This window comes from Hyla sarda, chromosome 1 (assembly GCF_029499605.1).
Source record: "Hyla sarda isolate aHylSar1 chromosome 1, aHylSar1.hap1, whole genome shotgun sequence".
NCBI lineage: Eukaryota > Metazoa > Chordata > Amphibia > Anura > Hylidae > Hyla > Hyla sarda.
In genome coordinates, this window is record NC_079189.1 from 379,501,504 (window position 1) to 379,523,553 (window position 22,050).

General features: G+C 45.6%; 1 protein-coding gene across 9 annotated transcripts in view; it reads right to left on the reverse strand.

Moving 5' to 3' along the window:
• Positions 1 to 22,050, reverse strand: part of AGTPBP1 (ATP/GTP binding carboxypeptidase 1) — a 184,074-nt gene that overhangs the window by 39,702 nt on the left and 122,322 nt on the right. The gene's annotated exons all lie outside the window — the stretch shown is intronic.

Below are 22,050 nucleotides of genomic sequence, written 5' to 3' on the forward strand. Positions count from 1 at the left end.
TATATCCCTAGGCCCTTTCCCCCCCCCCCCCACCCCCCCATCTTTTCCTTAGTAACCATATAACGGACCATTAACGGCAAGTCTCCTGATTGGTGGGAGCAATTGGTTTTCTGATAAATCAATTATGGCTTTCATCATGCCAATATGAATATATATCAGGACCTTTGATTTTAACATATGTTGGTCTGATAGGATCTTAATTTTCATTTGCTTTAATTTAGGTATATAATAAAAGTTAAATTTTAGTGTTTCATATTTGGATTAGGTATAAAATGGTCTGATCACAGCCCCATAACGTTATTTCTTAGAGAACAAGTCCCACGCTCTTATGATTCAATTTGGCGCATTAATGAGTTGGTATTTCACCACCCTGATTACATGCCTGCCACTACCGAAGACCTCTGGACCTATTTCTGTACCAATGATAATGGTCAGATGTCAGAAAGTACCCTCTGATGTGCTCACAAAACCTTTATACGTGGCCACTTTATAAACCAGGCTTCACACTTTTTTTTAAAATCACCACACTGGCAGTTTTGGATGTTCAGCAGAGATTAGCGGCTTTGCATAGCTTAAATAAATAAAAATTTGATCCCCAAAGGGCAAAAGGAAATTTCAGAACTTACACCCCAGCTGCATTCCCTGCAAAGCCACAAATTTGATCTTGAACCCCCCTTAAAAACAATCTTTATTCTTAACTTGTTAAAATATTACCCCTTCACACTATTGTTAAAATTGTCAGTGGAGGGTATGATGTTAGGGAGCTATAATTACTCCTCTCTTTGTATATGGAGCTTGTAATATATAATTCTCCGTGCCAATCTTCTATTGCTTTGGCGCAGAGTATACCTATGCTCTAAACTATTATTGTCCCTCCACTGTTTAAAACTTACTACCAGTAAGTTACTACTGGTAGTAAGTTTTAAACAGTGGAGGGACAATAATAGTTTAGAGCATAGGTATACTCTGCGCCAAAGCAATAGAAGATTGGCACGGAGAATTATATATTACAAGCTCCATATACAAAGAGAGGAGTAATTATAGCTCCCTAACATCATACCCTCCACTGACAATTTTAACAATAGTGTGAAGGGGTAATATTTTAACAAGTTAAGAATAAAGATTGTTTTTAAGGGGGGTTCTAGTGAAGGGTTTAATCCCCGCGAGGGGGTAACCCCTCAAAGGTTGTTGAATTTATGATTTGCCCTGTTACCTCCAGGGACATTTTTTGTGGACAAATTTGATCTTGCCCTACGTAGAAATAAATTAAGCCACTATCGGCATGGGAGTCGCCCTGGCACATTCCTAGCTAAACAGTTAAAAACCCAACAGACTAAAACCTGTATCCACTACATATACAATAAGAAAGGGGACAAAATTACAGACCGCAAACTTTCTGTTGGATTACTATAATACGCTTTATAATCTTAAGAATGACCCAGCTACACCACAGCCGACCTTCAGTGACATATCCTGGACAGCCTGCAGTTACCAGGAGTAACCACGGATCAGTTAGCTTCTCTTTCCACTTAAGTGACCCTTGACGAAATAATGCAGCTATTAAATAATTAAAATCACATAAAATCACCTGGACCAGATGGGCTATCCAATGCGTATTATAAACTGCACGGATCTCTTTTAGCACCATATTTGGTTTAGGCATATAATGAATGTAACGGGTCACGGCAGATGGATCCTCCTGGCCTGTGTGGATGATGACATGAGCCGTGCCAGGGAGCAGAGTCTAAGGTGCCGCTGGTTTTCACCAAAGCCCGTCACAATGCGGAATGGTCTTGCTGCGGCAGGCGGCACCCAGGTTGCTACCCCTGGCACGACTCGTCCACACAGGTTGCTGGGATGTGGCGTTGCACAAAAGGAAACTGGCAAGACGAGGTCAAGGAAGCAGTAGGTCAGGGCAGGTGGCACAGGTGCAGGGTCAAGTAACGGAACAAGGATATCAGGAACACAGTATGCTTTCACCAGGGCACAAGGCAACAAAGATCCGGCAGGGAACAAAGGGAGGAGCTGATAAGACAGGGTGCAGGTGTAAACACTTAATTAAATGAGTACTGGCCCTTTAAATGCAAGAGCTTCAGCTCGCTCCCTAGGAGGCAGGGGCACACGTGCCAGGGCTGCGAGAACAGGAAGACCAAGGAGGAGAGTGCTGGACTGGGATTCGTATGCAGGGACATGACAAGAGAGTGCTCACGGCCAGCGTGTCTGGCCGGAGCACAGATGTTACAATGAAAATATTTCTAGAAGTAACTTCCCTCCCGAAATGCTTAGGGCATTAGTTGTAACTCTGCCAAAACCTGGTAAACCCCGACATTCCAAGTAACTTTAGACACATTGCTTTATTAAACACAGACCTCAAGATTAACATTTCTTTACTGGCCCATAGACTTAAAGGTGTTTTACCCCTGTTAATAAACAATAACCAGGTGGGATTTGTTAGTGGGCGTCAAACCTCACATGGAACCCGCCGAATTATCGACATTATAGCAGTATTGGAGCGCCATTGAACGCCTTCTCTGCTCCTTACTTTGGATGCGGAGAAGGCATTCCACCGCGTGCACTGGAGGTATCTGGCACAAGTACTTACTAAGTTTGGCCTTGGGGAAACTTTTGGAAAGGCAGTTATGGCTCGGTACACTAATACCTCAATGAATGTTTATTCCTCCGGTACATTATCTAAGGGGTTTCAAATCTCCAATGGCATGAGACAAGGGTGCCCCCTGTCCCCGCTAATATTTGCCTTAGCTATGGAGCCACTCACCCAGAGTATTCAAACGTCTAATGATCTCACAAGGGTACTAATTGGTTCTAAAGAACACCGCATCTGACTTTTTCCCGATTAGATTATTTTATCCCTCACCTAACCAGTCCCTCGCCAGTGTTTCCACAATCCTTCAGAAATTTAGCGATATAAGCTACTATGAAGTTAACGCCACTAAATCTTTTATTGTAAACATCGGAATCCCATCTGACCTTAAAAAACATCTTCAAAAAGTGCCCATACAAATGGGCAAATGGCCAAATCCCATATCTAGGAATCACTCTCACATTACCCACGTTAAAAGTGAGCGCGGTTAACTACTCTGCTTTACATACTTCACTTCTACACAACATGACTAATTATTTTAAATTCCCTACTTACTGGATTGGTCGAATTGCAGTTACTAAAATTATACTGTTGTCCAAAGTTCTTTACTATTTCCGGAACTTACCCATTTCAGTTCCCAAATATAGGATTCAAGCTCTACAACACCTTTTTATGCAGTTCATTTGGAAAAATAAAAAAAGGCTAGAATATCCTCACAATTACTGTGCCTCCTGAGTAACAGAGGCGGCATAAACTGCCCAGATTTTCTCAGTTATTATCAAGTTCATTATTAGATCAGTTAAAGCCATGGTGGATAAATGACCATTCCAATCTATGGGTCAATATAGAATCCTTTTTAGTACCCACAGACTCACTTCCTACCGTCCTCTGGTTAGCTCCAATATTACTTCACCTAATTTTTGCCCTATTATTATTGTTGCATTTCAAACCTGGTCCCTGTCCCTTGTTCAAGATTCTATACTTCTTTTGAGACTTAGAGAAGTCTGTGTTGGGAATCTGTGCTCGGGCGACACCCAAGGGCATATCTCCATTTGGCAACAGCATGGCATTCTAACATACTCCGATATCTCAGATACAAGGGGGCTTTTACCATTTACAATTATAGCTCAGAAATTTTCTTTTCCTAGTACTGAATTTTAAAATTTATTTACAATTGAGACACTATGTTACATCCCTCCAGTTGCCAACCTCTGGACCCAAATGCTTATATAGCACTTTTTTCTCTAACCCTTGCTTATTATACAAAGGTATTTCCAGGGCCTATCCCTCCCTGCTGCCTACTCCAGCCTTACCTGTTTGTTGTAAAAAATGGGAGCAGGATTTCAGTAAATCCTTCTCTGATGAGCAATGGACCCATTCTTTCAGCTTAAGTTCTAAGGTATCTCATAATGCCTCATTTAGAAACTGCTAGAAAAATTCTGTACCGATGGTACCTAACCCCACACAGACTCTCACAAATGTTTCCTAGTCATTCTAATAAATGTTGGCATTTCAACAATAAAGTGGGCACGATGCTTCATATCTGGTGAGAATGAAAAGTGATTTAATCCTTTTGGCACAGAACATATTCTACTTTGTGTAAAATTATAGGCTACTCTCTCCCCTGGGGCCAATCGAAGTGCATTTTCTTACAGTTGTTAAATCAGCAGTGGCTTCTAAGTGGAAGAGTGTGGAACTACAATACCTCCAGTAGCTTATTAACACAACCCCCCTTAATTATTCCATGGAGCGCTCTATTGCTTCTGCCTGTAATCAATTACCACAGTTCACCATCATATCGGCAAAGTGGCTTGAATTTAGGTCGACATAGTTCTTTCCCTTTCCCCCTTTTCTATTTTCTTGTCTTTTGGTTTCTTACTCCCCTCCTTCCTTCTCCTGGGTTTAAAAAAAAATAAATAAATGATGTTTAATAGTAGTCGCCAAGATGCGTTTCATCTTTATCTACTTTCCTTGCATGTTTGTATGTTTTATGTTGTATTTACCGTATATACTCGAGTATAAGCCAAGTTTTTCAGCACGATTTTTCGTGCTGAAAACACCCCCCTCGGCTTATACTCGAGTGAACTCCCCCACCCGCAGTGGTCTTCAACCTGCGGACTTCCAGAGGTTTCAAAACTACAACTCCCAGCAAGCCAGGGCAGCCATCGGCTGTCCGGGCTTGCTGGGAGTTGTAGTTTTGAAACCTCCGGAGGTCCGCAGGTTGAAGACCACTGCGGCCTTCAACATCATCCAGCCCCCTCTCACCCCCTTTAGTTCTGAGTACTCACCTCCGCTCGGCGCTGGTCCGGTCCTGCAGGGCTGTCCGGTGAGGAGGTCGTCCGGTGGGATAGTGGTTCCGGGCTGCTATCTTCACCGGGGAGGCCTCTTCTAAGCGCTTCGGGCCCGGCCTCAGAATAGTCACGTTGCCTTGACAACGACGCAGATGCGTCGTTGTCAAGGCAACGGCTCTATTCCGGGCCGGAAGCGCGGAGAAGAGGCGCCCCCAGTGAAGATAGCAGCCCGGACCACCTCCTCACCGGACCACCTCCTTACCGGACAGCCCTGCAGGACCGGACCAGCGCCGAGCGGAGGTGAGTACTCAGAACTAAAGGGGGTGAGAGGGGGCTGGATGATGTTGAAGGCCGCAGTGGTCTTCAACCTGCGGACCTCCGGAGGTTTCAAAACTACAACTCCCAGCAAGCCCGGACAGCCGATGGCTGCCCGGGCTTGCTGGGAGTTGTAGTTTTGAAACCTCTGGAGGTCCGCAGGTTGAAGACCACTGAGGGCGAATGATGAGAAGAGGATGATGAAGGGGGGGGGGTGTGGGATGATTACAAGGGGATGATGAAGGGGGGATGTGTGGGATGATAAGGGGATGTGTGGGATGATGACAAGGGGATGATGAAGGGGGGATGTGTGGGATGATAAGGGGATGTGTGGGATGATGACAAGGGGATGATGAAGGGGGGATGTGTGGGATGATAAGGGGATGTGTGGGATGATGACAAGGGGATGATGAAGGGGGGATGTGTGGGATGATGACAAGGGGATGATGAAGGGGGGATGTGTGGGATAAGGGGATGTGTGGGATGATGACAAGGGGATGATGAAGGGGGGATGTGTGGGATGATGACAAGAGGATGATGAAGGGGGGATGTGTGGGATGATAAGGGGATGTGTGGGATGATGACAAGGGGATGATGAAGGGGGGGATGTGTGGGATGATGACAAGGGGATGATGAGGATGTTAATGACGGGTCTGGATGATGACAGGGGGGGATGAGGTATTTCCCACCCTAGGCTTATACTCGAGTCAATAACTTTTCCTGGGATTTTGGGTTGAAATTAGGGGTCTCGGCTTATACTCGGGTCGGCTTATACTCGAGTATATACGGTAATATAAAATCTCAAAAAATTAATAAAAAAACAACCAATGCTGTACTAAAAAGGTTCTAAATTAGTGCACAGTAAATGTACAAACTGAGCCCAGTTCTGCATTTACCCCATAACTACATGCAAACCCACATAATGAAAGCTGTAAAGAAGTGAAGTAATAGCAGCAACCATATTCTAATTTAAAGAATTAAATGTTGTAGTTTAGCAAAAGAAGAACAATACAGTACAGAGAAGCAGATGAGTCAGGTCAGTAGTACAAGGCAGTGACATAAGCTACATTCTGGCTGCAGGCTTGTGACGGGTCTTCTTCTGATAACCATTTCCATTTTACATTATTAAGAGAGGTACCTAAAAAAAACTATGACATTGCTCATGACTGTTACTAACATTGCTTAATGCTCAGTGTTAATTCTCTATAACCAAATGGAACCTCATGTTAACAATCCGTGCTGATCACGGCATCTAAAGTAAAAGTCTGTCTTCGGTAGCTCAGAGGAGCTATTTGGACATTTACGCATGCGGCGATACCAAACTACTAAAAGTTTATGATCCCGCACTGTAAACGGCGTAAACATAAAAAAAATACCAAACACTAAAAATACTGATTTTTAATCCCATTATATATCTCAGAAAAGAGATCAGAAAGTCCCATCAAAACAAAAAGGGTACCGATAAAAACTACAAATCATGGCTCAAAAAATTAGCTCTCATACATTGCTGTACATAGAAAACTAAAAATGTTATAGGGGTCAGAAAAAGACAATTTTATGCATACAAATTTTGTTAAATAAGGTTTGCAATTTTTTACTTTTTTTAAGTAGTACAATAATAAAAAACTATTTAAATTGAGTATCATTTTAATCGCATTAACCTACAGAATAAAAACACTCACGTTATGAGACATTGGCCAATCACTGGGTTACTGCAGCACCAGGAAGTGTTGTGTGGTGGAGACTGGGCACTGTAATAGTGGAGGCTGCGCAGGAGCCAGAAAGGGGAGTACAGGCTTTGGGCTTTTAAATAGACAGCTTATGCACAGTCATTAACAAAAAAAAATAAAAAACTCTCAGGCAACCCAATTTTCTCTGTGAATGCTTTGTTTCGCTGCCTGGGATCCCCAGTTACAACAATCTAATATAATTCCTGCGTTTGCAGCTCCCTGAACCAACCTGTCCATGTATTATTTAACAATTCATCTGAACTACATAGTGGGCTGAACCTCTCCCCAGCAAAGTTAGCTTTGCTATTGGTTCAGGGAGCTGCAGATGCAGGAATTATATTAGAGGGATTTTCTGCTATGAGACAACTTTGTTTAAAGCTTATAAGTACATACCAAGTAAAGTCCTTCATATACATTAGTGAAAAGATATCTAAAGCCACTGTTTTTGGTGGGACCAGCCAACCATCTACTTTGCATGGAGGCCTCCTGACTATTCAAAGACGGATGTTGTCAGGGATAGAAGGATGGGGTATGTTAATTTTTAAGTACCCAACTCCTTTGCATTCAGAAAACTGCTAAACAGAGCCAAACCTTAATGTATATGGTGGGATCAGAAAAGATAGCTGTTCCGAAAGAACATTTGGTCAACAGCTTGAAGAAAATGTATGGCCACCTTTATATAATACATACCCTAGCACTGGTTCTAATCATAATTTTCTGCTTCATAGCAGCTAGTGCCTCACATTCTAGTAGTGGGCCACATTTTTTTCCTTCAAAAGCAGATTCAGCATGTCACCTGCTGGCCATGTCTTGATACTAAGTGGCAGACAAAACATATTCGAGGGCTATTTACTAAACAGTGCTGTTACAAACTGATTCAATAGGGAGACTTTTAGACCAGTATTTCTTAAAGGGGTACTCGGGTGGAAATTTTTTTTTTAATTAACTGGCTCCAGAAAGTTAAACAGATTTGTAAATGGGAGTCTTAAAGGGGTACTCCGGTGGTAAACAATTAAAAAATCTTAATCTTTCCAGTACTTATCAGCTGCTGTATACTGCCGAGGAAGTTGAGTTGTTCTTTTCTGTCTGACCACAGTGCTCTCTGCTGCCTCCTTTGTCTGTGTCAGGAACTGTCTAGAGTAAGAGTAAATCCCCATAGCAAACCTCTACTGTTCTGGGCAGTTCCTGACATGGAAAGAGGTGTCAGTAGAAAGCACTGTGGTTAGACTGAAAAGAACAACTTAAAGGGGTACTCCGGTGAAAACCTTTTTTCTTTTAAATCAACTGGTGCCAGAAAGTTAAACATATTTGTAAATTACTTCTAATCCTCCTTACTTAATCCTTCCAGAACTAATTAGCTGCTGAATGCTACAGAGGAAATTCCTTTCTTTTTGGGACACTGATGACATCACGAGCACAGTGCTCTCTGCTGACATCTCTGTCCATTTTAGCAACCGTGCATAGCTGATGTATGATAAGGGCAGAATGGTGGCTTAGTGGTTAGCACTGCTGCCTTGCAGTGCTGGGGCCTTGGGTTCAAATCCCACTAAGGACAACAATAAATAAATAAATAAATAAAGACTTATTATCATTATAACGTCAGCATAGAGCACTGTGCTCGTGATGTCATCAGAGAGCATTCCAAAAAGAAAAGAATTTCCTCTGTAGTATTCAGCAGCTAATAAGTACAGGAAGGATTAAGATTTTTTTATAGAAGTACTTTACAAATCTGTTTAACTTTCCGGAGCCAGTTTATTTAAAAGAAAAAAGGTTTTCACCGGAGTACCCCTTTAACTTCCTCTGGAGCACACAGCAGCTGATAAGTACTGGAAGGATTAAGATTTTTTTAAAGAATAAATTTACAAATCTGTATACCCCTTTAACTCTAGGGCTCAAGGTCCCCCAACAGGTCACGATTAGAGCAGATCCCATAGGGAGAATGCTAATGGCGATGCCCTCCTGTGAAAAACGAATGAAATCCTGAAAGTATGAACTGTTGGGGGACTTGAGGACTGAAGCAGAGTAAACTGATCTAGACTAATGAATTATTAGAATGGAAAATGAATGCTGTTTTTACTAAATATCCACCAGAATAAAATTTGTGAGCAGTAAATCACATTTAGACTGGCCACCACTGGACTACTAAGACCCCACCCTAAGGCCGTATCTCCAGAAAGATCTAGATACTCTAGAGAGAGTTCAGAGAAGAGCTACTAAACTAGTACATGGATTGCAGGATAAAACTTACCAGGAAAGGTTAAAGGACCTTAACGTGTATAGCTTGGAAGAAAGAAGAGACAGAGCGGATAAGATAGAGACTTGTAAATACAAGAAAAACTACCACAAGAGCACAGATGCGCTGCTGTGGAATACTTTTCACTCATAGCGCTGCTGGGGCTTATGATAGCGCTGTGGGAGGACACATATATATGCGCTGCGGGGGGGGGGGGAAATATATATATATATATATATATATATATATATATGCGCTGCGGGGGGGGGGAGCAATGTGGGGGCCGGATTTATTACACCCCCCCCCCCTCCCCCAGCGATTTTATATATCTTTCCCCCCCGCAGCGCTTCTATTTGAAAATCCTGCCAGGAGCCCTGAATGGCTCCTCAGTACCGGACATTCAGGGCTCCTGGCTGGGAATTTAAGGACTAATATGGCCGGGCATCGGTCCTTTTTCATTCAGCCTGCGCTGGCTCCCTGCCTGTCAATCAGACAGGCATGGAGCGAACGCATTGGCTCCCCGGCCACTGGCTGGGAGGCCACTCCTCCCGCACATCGCCGCCGCCTCGTCGCCGCCGCTGTCCCTGCACGCCCGCTGCCGGACTCTGCAGTAAGTGTAATGAGGGAACGGGGTATGCGGGAGGGGGGTTTGTGATGGAGGGGGGGGGGGTTTGTGATGGAGGGAACGGGGTATGGCGTGGGGGGAGGGAGACGGATAGGACAGGCTAGCGCCGCATGTAACTAACAGTTTATCTACACAGGGTGCCTCCAGCTGTTTCAATACTACAACTCCCAGCATGCCCTGACAGCCAATAGATGTCCGGGCAAGCTGGGAGTTGTAGTGGTGAAACAGCTGGAGGCACGCTGTGTAGATGAACTTAGGGCGGAAGTCCCCCCCAGCAGGCATCAGTGACATGGTGCCTGCTGGGGAAGTATGCCTGGTAGTGAGCACATTGCCAGGCAGACAAAAGGCATTTTTAATATAGTAAAAATAAAAATTAAAAGCAGGGAGGGGGTTAGGGATAGATAGGCAGGGACAGAAAAAAAAAAAAATAGGATGGTGGGAGCTACCCTTTAAGGATGAATATGCCAGTTATTTTGATGGACATTATTCAGCTGTTAGCACCCGTTATTTCATCTGTTATTATACATTCGTTTTTACGCGGAAAACGGATGTTTAATAACGGATGAATGCTCAATAGTGTGAAAGGAGCCTAAGGAGGCTGGGTGGATCTCAGTCTCCTGGAGCTGATTGTTACCGATACTGCTGGTCTGTTTCTGAGCTGCACTATTTTCGTTTCACTGTGTTTGTTGCTGTACAATGTGACTTTATTCTCCCATCTTACCATTTATTTTTCTTCAGGATTTCTTTTGTAGACTCAGAATCTATTTTTTCCTCTGTGGATTTGCAGAGATCTGGGAGCAAAGCCTCTGCTAAAAGAAGACACCTAGTGTGCAAAATAGTGACAATCTGCTGCCTGATGACAGTGACACACAACTTGTCTGTCATACCGACCTATCCCTCCGATCTCTGAAGAGACAACAATTAGGAACATGTATATTTGGGTCAAAGACTCTATTTCTGTCTCATAATAAAGATAATATTTCCTTCTGGAAAGACTTGAAAAATGAATTCAGCTAGTGCAGACCGAGGGTCAGACTGCTGTTTGTGGGAGGCCCCATCCACTTCTATGGGCCTAGGGCCTTTATGTGGGTAGAAGGCTTCACCAGTCTTATAAGGCTAAGTTAAAAAGCCTGAAAAGGTCTGGTGGTCTCCTAAAGTCGACATGGGAAAAAGCCAGTGCACAGAAGCTTTCTTCGGACTGCAGTAAGAATTCAAGGAATTCTGCATCACCTTCAATTCAGAGGACTTCCCTTTGACATAACATCAATCCCATTTGCCAAAGTTATTGCTGCTATGCGGGTGTTAGTCAGGTGACTGGAGATAAGAATTATCCCATACCTGACCACTGACTGATCATTACTGCTATAGTGGTGATTGTAAGGTGACAGTATATAAGAGTTATCCTATACCTGACCTCTGGCAGACCTTTGTCAACATTACCTCCTTTCAGATCTAGGCTGGATTATCAATCTGGACAAATTAGATTTAACCCCAAATACATTCAGCAATCTCTAGGATTCAGAACAGACTCTCAGTCTTTGACTCTTCATCTCTCACCAGCCAGGAAAGACATTAAAGTGGTCTTGGTTTCTTTGAATCTCTTGCGCAGTGTTCCTCAGAACTCTGGGGTTTCTAGGCTATTTCTCTTTTGCCGTTTTGCATCCTCGCCCGCTTGAGTCAGAGATCCTTCACAGATGAAACAGAAGATTGTCTGATATAGACCCTTCATGTGCTGTCCACAAACACAAGAAGACCAGTAAGTTGGTGGCAGACTTACCAGATGGTCTTTAGAAAAACCACTATAGATGATTCTCACAATGGATGCTTCAGGCTCCGGATGAAGAGCTCATCCAACAAGAGAGAACAGTCTCTGGAGTCCGGAATTCGGAAGAAAATTTTTCCTTTCCAACAAGCACAAAGAACTCAGAGCAATCTTTTATGCTCTGAATCCATTATCCCCTCTCCTTCTAGGGAGAGCAATGCAGGTAAGATCAGACAATATGGTCTCCATGTCTTACATAAACAAACAAGGAGGCACCAGATCTCAAGTCCTTCTCCCAGAGGTGGGGAAGATCTTTGGTTGGGTAGTATCCAGGATAACCCACAATATCCAGATGGTTGTTATTGAATTTCTTCTGACTAACGGCTGACATGGATCTGCATGTATCTACAAATGTCGCTCTACCTGAAGGGTTGCTGCCTCTTGGGCTGAACGAGGTTCAGCCATATTGAAGTTTCTTTAAAGAATTCCAGACTTGAGGATCAATATTGTGACAATCTAACTTTCCAAACACTGCAACAGATGCTGTTATGTTATATTCCCACCCTGGAGTTATGCTATGTAAATCTCCATCATTGTGCTGCTGGCAGACAAAAGGTAAGATTTAAGTAGTTAATCTTGTTTCCCTTAGTCTGACAGCAGCACAAGCTTCCCTCCCTCTTAATGTTGTTTCTTTGTTATAAGTTATAATTACTCAGGGGGAGTGGTTACTGTGAGCCTTATATCCCCTTGTAGGGGGGGGGGGGAGGGCTCGAGTTACTCAGGTTCTTTTTTTATTAAAATTATCCTAAGGTCCTGCAAGCTGACAGGGGCGGAGTTACCCCATTATTGTTCTGCTGTCAGACTAAGGGAAACAAGATTAACTACCGTACAAATGTATGGTGCCAGCACCCCAGACTATCTCAGTCCATTTAGACATCCACAGAAATGGTGCAGCACTCCAATATGGCAAAAAAAAGTTAATTTATGCTCTCATGTCAAAATAAAGTTGCTATTTGTATTTTGACATGAGAGAACACCCTTGCTATGGATCGATCTATATCTATATATATATATCTATATATGTATATCTATATATATGTGTGTGTGTGTGTGTGTGTGTTAGGCTAAAGTTAGCCATATTTGTGGGATATAAAAAGAGGAATACAAAAAGAAGGGGATATTTCACATGAATAGTCACCCTGAATATGTCCGCAAAAACACAGGAGAAGATATATATGAAAAAGGAAGAAAGCGGCTGCAGCACACCAGAGTAGCAAAAATATATAGTGGTTTATTCCAGCTAAAAATAGGACAACGTTTCTGTGGTCTCACACCACCTTTCTCAAGCCACAGTGCAAGTGATCAATAGCAGTTTAAATAGACATCAAGTGGTACAATAATTAGCATACATTATACATGATTACAGTGATAATACAATACTCAGAGACAGTTTGGAACAATGTGGCCTCAAAGCGGCTTACCAATGGACACAAGGACTTGTCGTGGATGGCCGTCATGGGAGGTCTCTCTCTCAGGTCATTCATGCATGCCCGCAACCTGTGCAAGACCCGGTACTGCCCCCGTTGCCCCTACGTGGAGGAAACATCTTTCCACGTGTTTTGGCAGTGCCCCTTTGCACAGGGTCTGTTGGACGCCCTAGAACATGAACTCAGAGACTCAGTGCCCAGGAGCTGCCTATCGTACCATTCGGTGCTTTACGGCCTGTTCCCTGGGACCCACGACGTGGAGGCCATCCAGGAGGCCTGGCGCCTTATGAACTGTTTTAAGGACGCAGTGTGGCTTGCCAGGAACCGCCTCGTGATCAACAGGGAAAACATGTCCGTCCGGGACTGCCGCAGGTTCATCAAGAACCTGCTTAGAGACTATTCCATCTTGGACAGCTCGGCCGTTGATGAGGAAGAAGAGGAGTGAAGACCCCTCTCCTTCTCCCATGTCTCCCTGAAGATACAGCCCAACAGTTTGGCCCTGTGATCCGCCCCCTCCCTACCCCCACATAGTCGCCCACACCCCTACCCCGATCACAGATTGTATTATTTGGTTTTTGTTTGATCTCTTGTGCCTTTCTATTGCAGGATTGAGCTGAATGTTAGAGTAGCATGGTGTGCGATGTATGGCTTAGGGAACCTTTGCTGTGTATTGTACTATCATGCTTTGTGTGACTGTAATTTATTGTATGACTTGTAATGACTGAACGGAAAATAAAGCTCTTTCAATCAAAAAAATAATAATACAATACTCATGTAGTATCCTTATTGATACACTCTTGTTTGAAGATTTTGTATCACTGTAATCACGTATGATGTATGCTAATTATTGTACCACATGATGATGTTTATTTAAACTGTTATTGATCACTTGCACTGTGACTTGAGAAAGGTGGTGTTAGACCACAGAAACATTGTCCTATTTTTAGCTGGAATAAACCACTTTATATGTTTGCTAATCCGGTGTGCTGCCGTCGCTTTCTTCTTTTTCCTTCATTTTTGGAACCAGGACCGGGGTCCCTGAGACTGCCTGCACCCATATACTATTTTTGGCCATTTTTTCATGTAAACTGTGCAATAAAAATATTAGAATAAATTGGTTACTTCCCATTTGGGCTATTCTAATGAGTGGGAATAGTAAGATATTTATATAAGTGTATACACATAGGGGAAGATTTATCAAAACCTGTGCAAAGGAAAAGATGCCCAGTTGCCCATAGCAACCAGACTGCTTCTTTCATTTTGCAGAGACTTTGTTTAAAATGAAAGAAGAGATCTGATTGGTTGCTATAGGCAACTGGGCAACTTTTCCTCTGCACAGTTTTTAATAAATCTCCCTTTCATTTCCCTTTCTGTTGTTACCTTTTTAATAGCATATTTCCTCATTTTATATATGTATTCAGGAATGGTCTGTGATTTATTAGTGTTTAATAAAATGGACTATTTTTATGAATGCTGTATGGTATTTACTCTGGAAAGGTCTACTCCTTTGTAAAAAGGAGATTTTTGTTTACTTACCGTAAAATCTCTTTCTCGGAGGATCCATTGGGGGACACAGACCGTGGGTGTATGCTGCTGTCTCTAGGAGGTGTGACACTATGGTAATAAAAAAAAAAGTCGGCTCCTCCCAGCAGGATATACCCGCCTTCAGACCCTGAGGTAATCAGTTTAAGTTCCAGAGCAATAAGAGAGGATCAACAGGTTAAAGGAAACGCAAACTGTCCGAGAACCAGAAGAAAAAACATAACTGAACACACCCTCGGACATAGAAACAAAGGAAACCCCAAAAAGGGCGGGAGCTGTGTCCCCCAATGGTTCCTACGAGAAAGAGATTTTACGGTAAGTAAACAAAAATCTCCTTTTCTCTATTGGCTCCATTGGGGGACACAGACTGTGGGACGTACCAAAGCCGTCCCTTGGGTGGGCAGATAAGCAGTCAGGCAGACGGCCGTTCCACTGCCGCCTGCAACACTTTATGGCCCAGACTAGCATCAGCGGATGCGAAGGTATGAACTCGGTAGAACCTCGACAAAGTGTGCAAAGACGACCAGGTAGCCGCCTTGCAAATCTGCGAGGTCAAGGCTCTAATCTGGAGAGCCCAGGATGCCCCAAAAGAACGGGTAGAATGAGCCACAACCCTGAAAGGTGGAATCTTCCTCTTACAGCGATAGGCTTCCGAAATGGCGGACCGAATCCACCGAGAAATGGTGGCCTTGGAAGCAGATTGTCCCTTACGACGACCTTCTGTAAGGACGAAAAAGGAATCCCACTGACGAAACGAAGAAGTGATGGAGAGGTAAGACCGAACAGCCCGAACCACATCCAGCTTGTTTAGTAAGCGCTCCTTAGGATGAGAAGGAGCAGGACAAAAAGACGGGAGGACAATGTCCTCATTGAGATGAAAGGCCGAAACCACCTTAGGAAAAAAGGAAGGATCTGGCCGGAAAACAACCTTGTCCTGGTGGATCACCAGAAACGGAGAACGGCAGGAGAGAGCTGCCAATTCAGACACCCTCCGGATGGAGGTGATAGCAACAAGAAATGCCACTTTCCAAGAAAGGAGGCGGAGAGACACCTCTCTAAGGGGCTCAAAGGGTTCACCCTGGAGGGCACTCAGAACCAGATTCAAGTCCCAAGGGGGAGAGGGTGACCGATAAGGAGAATTAGAAGCCAGAGGCCGCTGGAAAAGAATTGCAAGGGCCGAAACCTGACCTTTAAGGGAACTGAGAGATAACCCCAGTTCCAAACCCTACTGCAAAAAGGAGAGAAGACGGGGAACCGAGAAGGTTACAAGGGATAATTCCTGAGCTTCACACCAACGAAAATAAGACCGCCAAGTACGGTGGTAAATTTCTGCAGAGGAGGGCTTACGAGCGCTAAGCATGGTGTGAATGACTTGGGAAGAGAACCTGCGGGCCCTCAAAACCGCGGTCTCAACCACCATGCCGTCAAATGCAGCGACTGTAAATTGGGGTGGCAAAGAGGACCCTGAGAGAACGGAGTGGAAGGCGCAGTGGAGCGTCGTCCAGGAGCCTGACTACTTCGGGGCCAATCTGGAGCTATCAGAATTGCGGGGACGTCCTCTGTTTTGAGCTTCCTCAGAACCCTGGGAAGGAGAGCAAGGAGAGAAAAACAGAGAGGGCAGGGGAAACCCCGCCCAAGGAATCCCAATGGCAGCCATGGCTAGAGCCAGGGTGTCCCGGGACTTCGACACAAATGAAAGAATCTTCCGATTGTGCCGGACACGGAAAGGTCTCCGTCTAGAATGCCCCAGAGGTCGCACATCTACGTGAAGACTACTGGATGTAGAGACCACTCGCTGGGGTCGGCTGAGGACCAGCTGAGGAAGTCCGCTTCCCAGTGAGCACACCCGGAAGGAACCGCCGAAAAAGGCCGGAAAAATACGTTCCGTCCTGAGGAGAATCTTTGACACCTTGGCCATGCTGCCGAACTGCGAGCGCCGCTGTGCAGACTAATGTCGAGGTGTTGTCCGACTGGGTGCAGACAGGACGGGACAGAAGATGGGACTCCCAATGAAGAAGACAAAGAAGAATCGCCTCCAGGTCCAGAATGTCTATTGGAAGAAGGGCTTTCCGGAGAGACCAGAGGTCCTGAACCGACCAATCCCTGAACATACCACCCCAGCCCGACAGAGTGGCATCTGTCGTGACTACCTGCCCGTGGAGGGAAGGAATGGTCACCCCTGAAGAAGAAGGGGGGAACGGAGCCACCAGAGCAGAGACTGACGGATCCGACGAGGGAGAGCAACCTTGCGATCGAGAGACAGTGGAGATCTGTCCCATAGAGAGAGAGAATCGCCACTTGAAGGCGACGGTAATGAAAACTGGGCAAAGGGTACGGTCTCCATGACCGCTACCATCTGACCCAAGACTTCCATACGAATTCGGATGGAAACTGGGGCCTTGGCCCGAAGAGAGCGGACTCCAAATAGGAGTGTCAGACGGTTGTCCGGCGGAAGACAAATCCGGCCAGAGACCGTGGAGTGAAGTCCCAGAGGATCAGAGACTGGGTGGGAGAGAGAACCGACTCGTCTCGGCTGAACGTCCACCCGAAGCGATTCAGGGTCTGGAGAGTAAGATCCACAGTCTCTAGAGTCTGGACTCTGATGAGAGCCTTGATGAGAAGGTCGTCCATGTAAGGAATCACTGAGACTCCGCACGACCGCAACAGGACTATCACTGGTGTAAGGATCATGGTAAAGACCCGATGAGCAGTGACCAGACCAAAGGGTAGGGCTACAAATTGAAAAAGCCCCTCCGGAACCGGAAGGCAGAGGAACCGCAGATGGCCGGGAAATATAGGAATATGAAGGTATGCATCTTTGATGTCCACCGAGGAAAGAAACTCCTCTTGTGCCCTGGATGCCACGGAAGTGGCAGAGAAGATGACGGTGAGATGCTTGAGGCCCAGAATCGGCCACAGAGAACCGCCTTCCTGGGAGACCACAAAAAAGGTGGAATAAAAAACCCTGAAAATATTCCCCTGTAGGAACGGGGACAATGACTCCCTGGGCAGGGACTAGAGGGCCTCCCGAGACTGCTTCCCGGAGAAGGAGACCGGGGTGTTCGGGACTTCCTGAATGTGTGTGGTCCCGATGTCTCGAAAAAGTAAGAGACGACCTCCCACCCGAGAAAAACCTGCGGGTGGTGGCTGCACTCCATGTGGAAGTGGGATTGTGGTTACCCGATTTGGTCAGAACGGTTGATGTCCGACTTCCAAGACAAATGCGCCCGGAACGAGGGAGACCTCTTGTCCCGCGAAGGCGCCTGCCAAAGGGGCCAAAGGTCTGAAAGGACCGAAAGGAAGAGGACTTCCCCTGGGAAGAAAAGCAAGCCTTATTTTGAGGCAACAAGTAACTTTAACCCCCCTTCGCCACAGAGATAATATTGTCAATGCGTTTGTCAAAGAGACGGGTACCAGTAAAAAGGCAACTCGGTAAGAGACCTTTTGGAGGCGGCATCCGCATCCCACGCCCTAAGCCACATGGGGCGGCAGAGGGCCGCTAGGAGACCTACAGCAAAGGCAGCACAACGGACTGACTGCATGGAAGCTGTGCACAGAAGTCCCCAGCATTGGAGAACCAAAGCAAGATAGATCCTCTGGGGGAAATATCGCCAGGATACCCTGACTGAGTTGTGAGCACCACAACAATAGGGCCTTGGACCCAGAGCCTGCTGTGTCCGAGGCAAACTCTGCTAAGGACTCCACCGTCTGGTCTGTCGAAACCTTGAAGGCAGCTGCATCTGCCAGCGGCAGTGTAGTAGCCTAGAGAGGCGGGAAATTGGTGGAACCATTGAGAGAGGGGAAACCACCTTTGAGGCAAGGTCCTTGGCAAATTGGTAACGCGCTTGAACCGTCTTCATTCCCGTGAACCTCTTGTCCGGATATTTCCATGCAGATTCCAGAAGGATGTGAAGTTAAGCGTGAGAGCTGAACCCTTGAGGTGCTGGTTGAGCACGATGAAAGGATACTTCAGGAGTAACGTCCGAAGATCCTGGGTCCTCTAAGTGAAAGGAGTCTCTTATGGCTGCAACCAATGAGTTCACCGTTTCAACTATATCCGAGCGGTCCTCTGAGTCAGATGCAGATTCGGAAGCCTCATCCGCCAGTTCACCAGGAGAAAGTGAACGCATGGAGGCAGCCCTGGAGGGGGGCGACCCTGACCGGGTACGCGGCTCTGGCGTGGCAGAGCGGTGATTCCGGAAACGTCCTCTGGAGGAGCGACGTCTGTGACCAGATGACACGGGGAGGCAAGACCCACGGAGGGACGCCCACGTCTACCCGGAGACTCAATGTAAATGTCAGACAAAACACACCTAGTACGCTTTGTGAGAGGGTGAGGCTTGTGGAAAAGAGGAGCGGGACCCACCAGAGGGCCGGCGCAGGGCAGACCTCTTCAAGGTAGACACCATGTCACGTGAGGCCTCAGCCACCACAAGGGGGACTTGAGTCAAGTCAGCCATATACTGGGATAGGAAGAAAACCCAGGCTGAAGGGGCGGCCGAATCCACCGGAACTGTAACATCCAGGCAAGCTAGGGGGTCTGGGGGAGCAGAGAAGCAGGCAGAGTCAGTGGGCATTTTAGGAATAATGGCCCACATTTATCATTGCAGTGTAAGTGAAGCATTTTTTTACACCTTTTTTTTTGTGTGCTGATAATGTGTAGGAGCACCAAATTTATTAAATGGTAAAAGAGCATTTGATAAATTTTGTGCAGGTCCCATTTTCTGAAATTTCTGTCTACACATACACCAAAAAGCTACACCATGTCTGGGCTGGTGTAGTTTTAGAGACTTTTCAGTGGCTTTGTGCTTTTTTTGCTCCTTTTTACAAAAAGGCGCAATGATAAATCCCTTCCATTTCATGTCTATTGCCAAAATCAGTGGATTGCAACTCAAAATCAGCAGAAATGTGTAAACAAAAAGGGTCAAAAAAAGGTGCAAAAAACTCTGCTTGCGCCTTTTTTGCCCCTTTTTTAGACACAAAAAAACAGTCTAAAGACAATGATAAATGTGGACCAATATGTCATACAGACAAAATAGAAGACTAGTAGTCTAGTTGTCAGTTTAGAGGGAGGAACAGAATAGCATCCCCTATGACAGTAAAGTGTTAACCCCTGAGAGGGGCGTTCCCAGAGCAGGGGCACTGACCGATTGGCCCCGCCACCTGGATCGCGCGCACAGCGCTGGTTGGAGGATGATTCGCGCCTCCAGTAAGCTCTAGCGGCCCTGTGGGCGGAGCTATAGCGCCCCAGCCGCTGAAAAGAACGCCAGTAATGGCTCCCGCTCCTTGCCTCGGGCGCACATGTTAGCCACATATGCGCCCGCGGGGAAGTGAGCGGGCAAAACAAACATCCCCCCGGCAGCCGTCTGCTGCCGAAAGTGAAAGTAAGACGGCGCTTCATGCGCCCGACAGTATCCAATTCATCCACACACACAACTGCATAATAAGCGCCTCCAGAGAGTTCCGACCCCTGGGGGGCGGAGCTATGTAGAAGTCGGGGACGAAGCAGTAATGGCGCCCACTCTCTGTCCTGAGCGCACATGTCAGAAGCATATGCGCACGGGGGAAATGAGCGGGCGGCATACACACCGGCAGCAGCTGCCGGAGAAAATGAAAGTAAGCCGGCGCTCCGTGCGCTTGGCCAGTAAGAACGCCGCGGCTGTCAGCCGCATATAAGGCGCTGCGGCTACAGCCGCATAGTAAAACACACTCACACACAGTGTAAGAAGAAAAAACACCTACACACAGTGTAATAAAATAAATCATGCCCCCAAAGATGCCACTGCTCGCCCCAGTACCAGCCAGCCCCATAAACCTGAAAGGTGGGCCAAAAACTGAGGGTCTCCAGAGGTTGCAAGTCCTTGCACCTAAGGGAGAAAGGGAAATGTACTCACCTCAGTATGAAGAACTTACTTAATAGAGTCTTCTGTGAAGTCTTCAGTCAGCTTTTTGTCCCTGCATCACGCCTAGCTGCTATGCGCGAGCGAGGCGAGCAGAGAAATGGTGGGACCCGGACCCATGAGGTACCAACCCAGGCGCTGACCGTTGGCGAGGGGGGGGTGAACAGCGCATATATGCAATGTCTGTGCCCCGTTACTCGCAATGGGGAAACAGGGAACCGGAGTCCCTGAGTCACCACCTGGAAACATGAAAGAAAAAGCAATGAAAAAACTAACACGTCCCTATACTAGGAAAACAATAAATCAGAAGACCTGGTCTGGAGAATTCCAGACCATGTCCACCTCCTTCAGACACTAAGCTTAAACTGATTACCTCAGGGCCTGAAGGCGGGTATATCCTGCTGGGAGGAGCCGACTTTTTTTTATTACCATAGTGTCACACCTCATAGAGACAGCAGCATACACCCACGGTCTGTGTCCCCCAATGGAGCCGATAGAGAAAGGGATTTAGGCCTCTGTGTGATGTGTCAAATGTTTCCTACAGTAACACTGATAAAATTAGAGGCAAGAAAACTGTGTTACCAAACTGCTCACATTCAACACTATGCCATTTTTTTTTTCTTCATAGGAAAGCAATTCAACAACCAAGTACAGAACAAAGCTGGGAATTGTATGCATGATGGTATTATAAAACACATGAGCCATACAAGGTGAAAACCGCAACTTAATCTGCCATAAATCTTCATGTAGGGATATTCATATTTTATAGTTTTTATATTGTCATTTAAATGGTAATTAGTTAAGTGCATTGAGAGTGGAGGAAAGCTTGTTTGGTCTGGTCCCACATAAGACCATAGAAAGGAGTTGGGCTATCATAGAAAGTATCAAAATACACAGTGCATTGAAGCTTGCCATATATAGGGGTAAATGGGCAGAGGCCATTCAGAGTGTCCCTGTAGCACATTGCCCATCCCTGCAAACACCTACAAAAAGGCACATGAGAATCAGAAATGGACCTAGAATTGGTCTAAAGAATCATATTTTCTTAAACATTGTGTGGCCAACTGAATGGGTGTCATTAATCTTGGGAATAAAGCTAGTGGTGGCAGTTTGATGCTCTAGGCAATGTTCTGCTGGAAAACCTTGAGTTCTGGGATTCATGTGAATAATATGTACAGCCTAGCTAGACATTGTTACAGATTAAGTACTGAATGCCAATGGAACATTCTTATGGTAGAGAACTCTTTCTGCAGGATAATGTGGCCAGGCACACTGTCATGTAACTGAAACCATTCCTGAATAATTACTGCAAAGATTTAAAGGTGTTGACTTGGCCTCCAAATTCCCCAGATCTAAATCTGATCAGGCGTCTTTGGGATGTGATGGAAAGACCATGGAGGTCACAACTTAAAACTCACAGGACATAAAAAAAATCTGCCACTAATGCCTTGGTGCCATATATAACAACTTGCACAGTCTTTTGGAGTCCATGCCTTGACGCATCAGAGCTGTTCTGGGAAATCTTCACTGTATTAGAAAAGTGGTTTTAATGTTATGACTGAT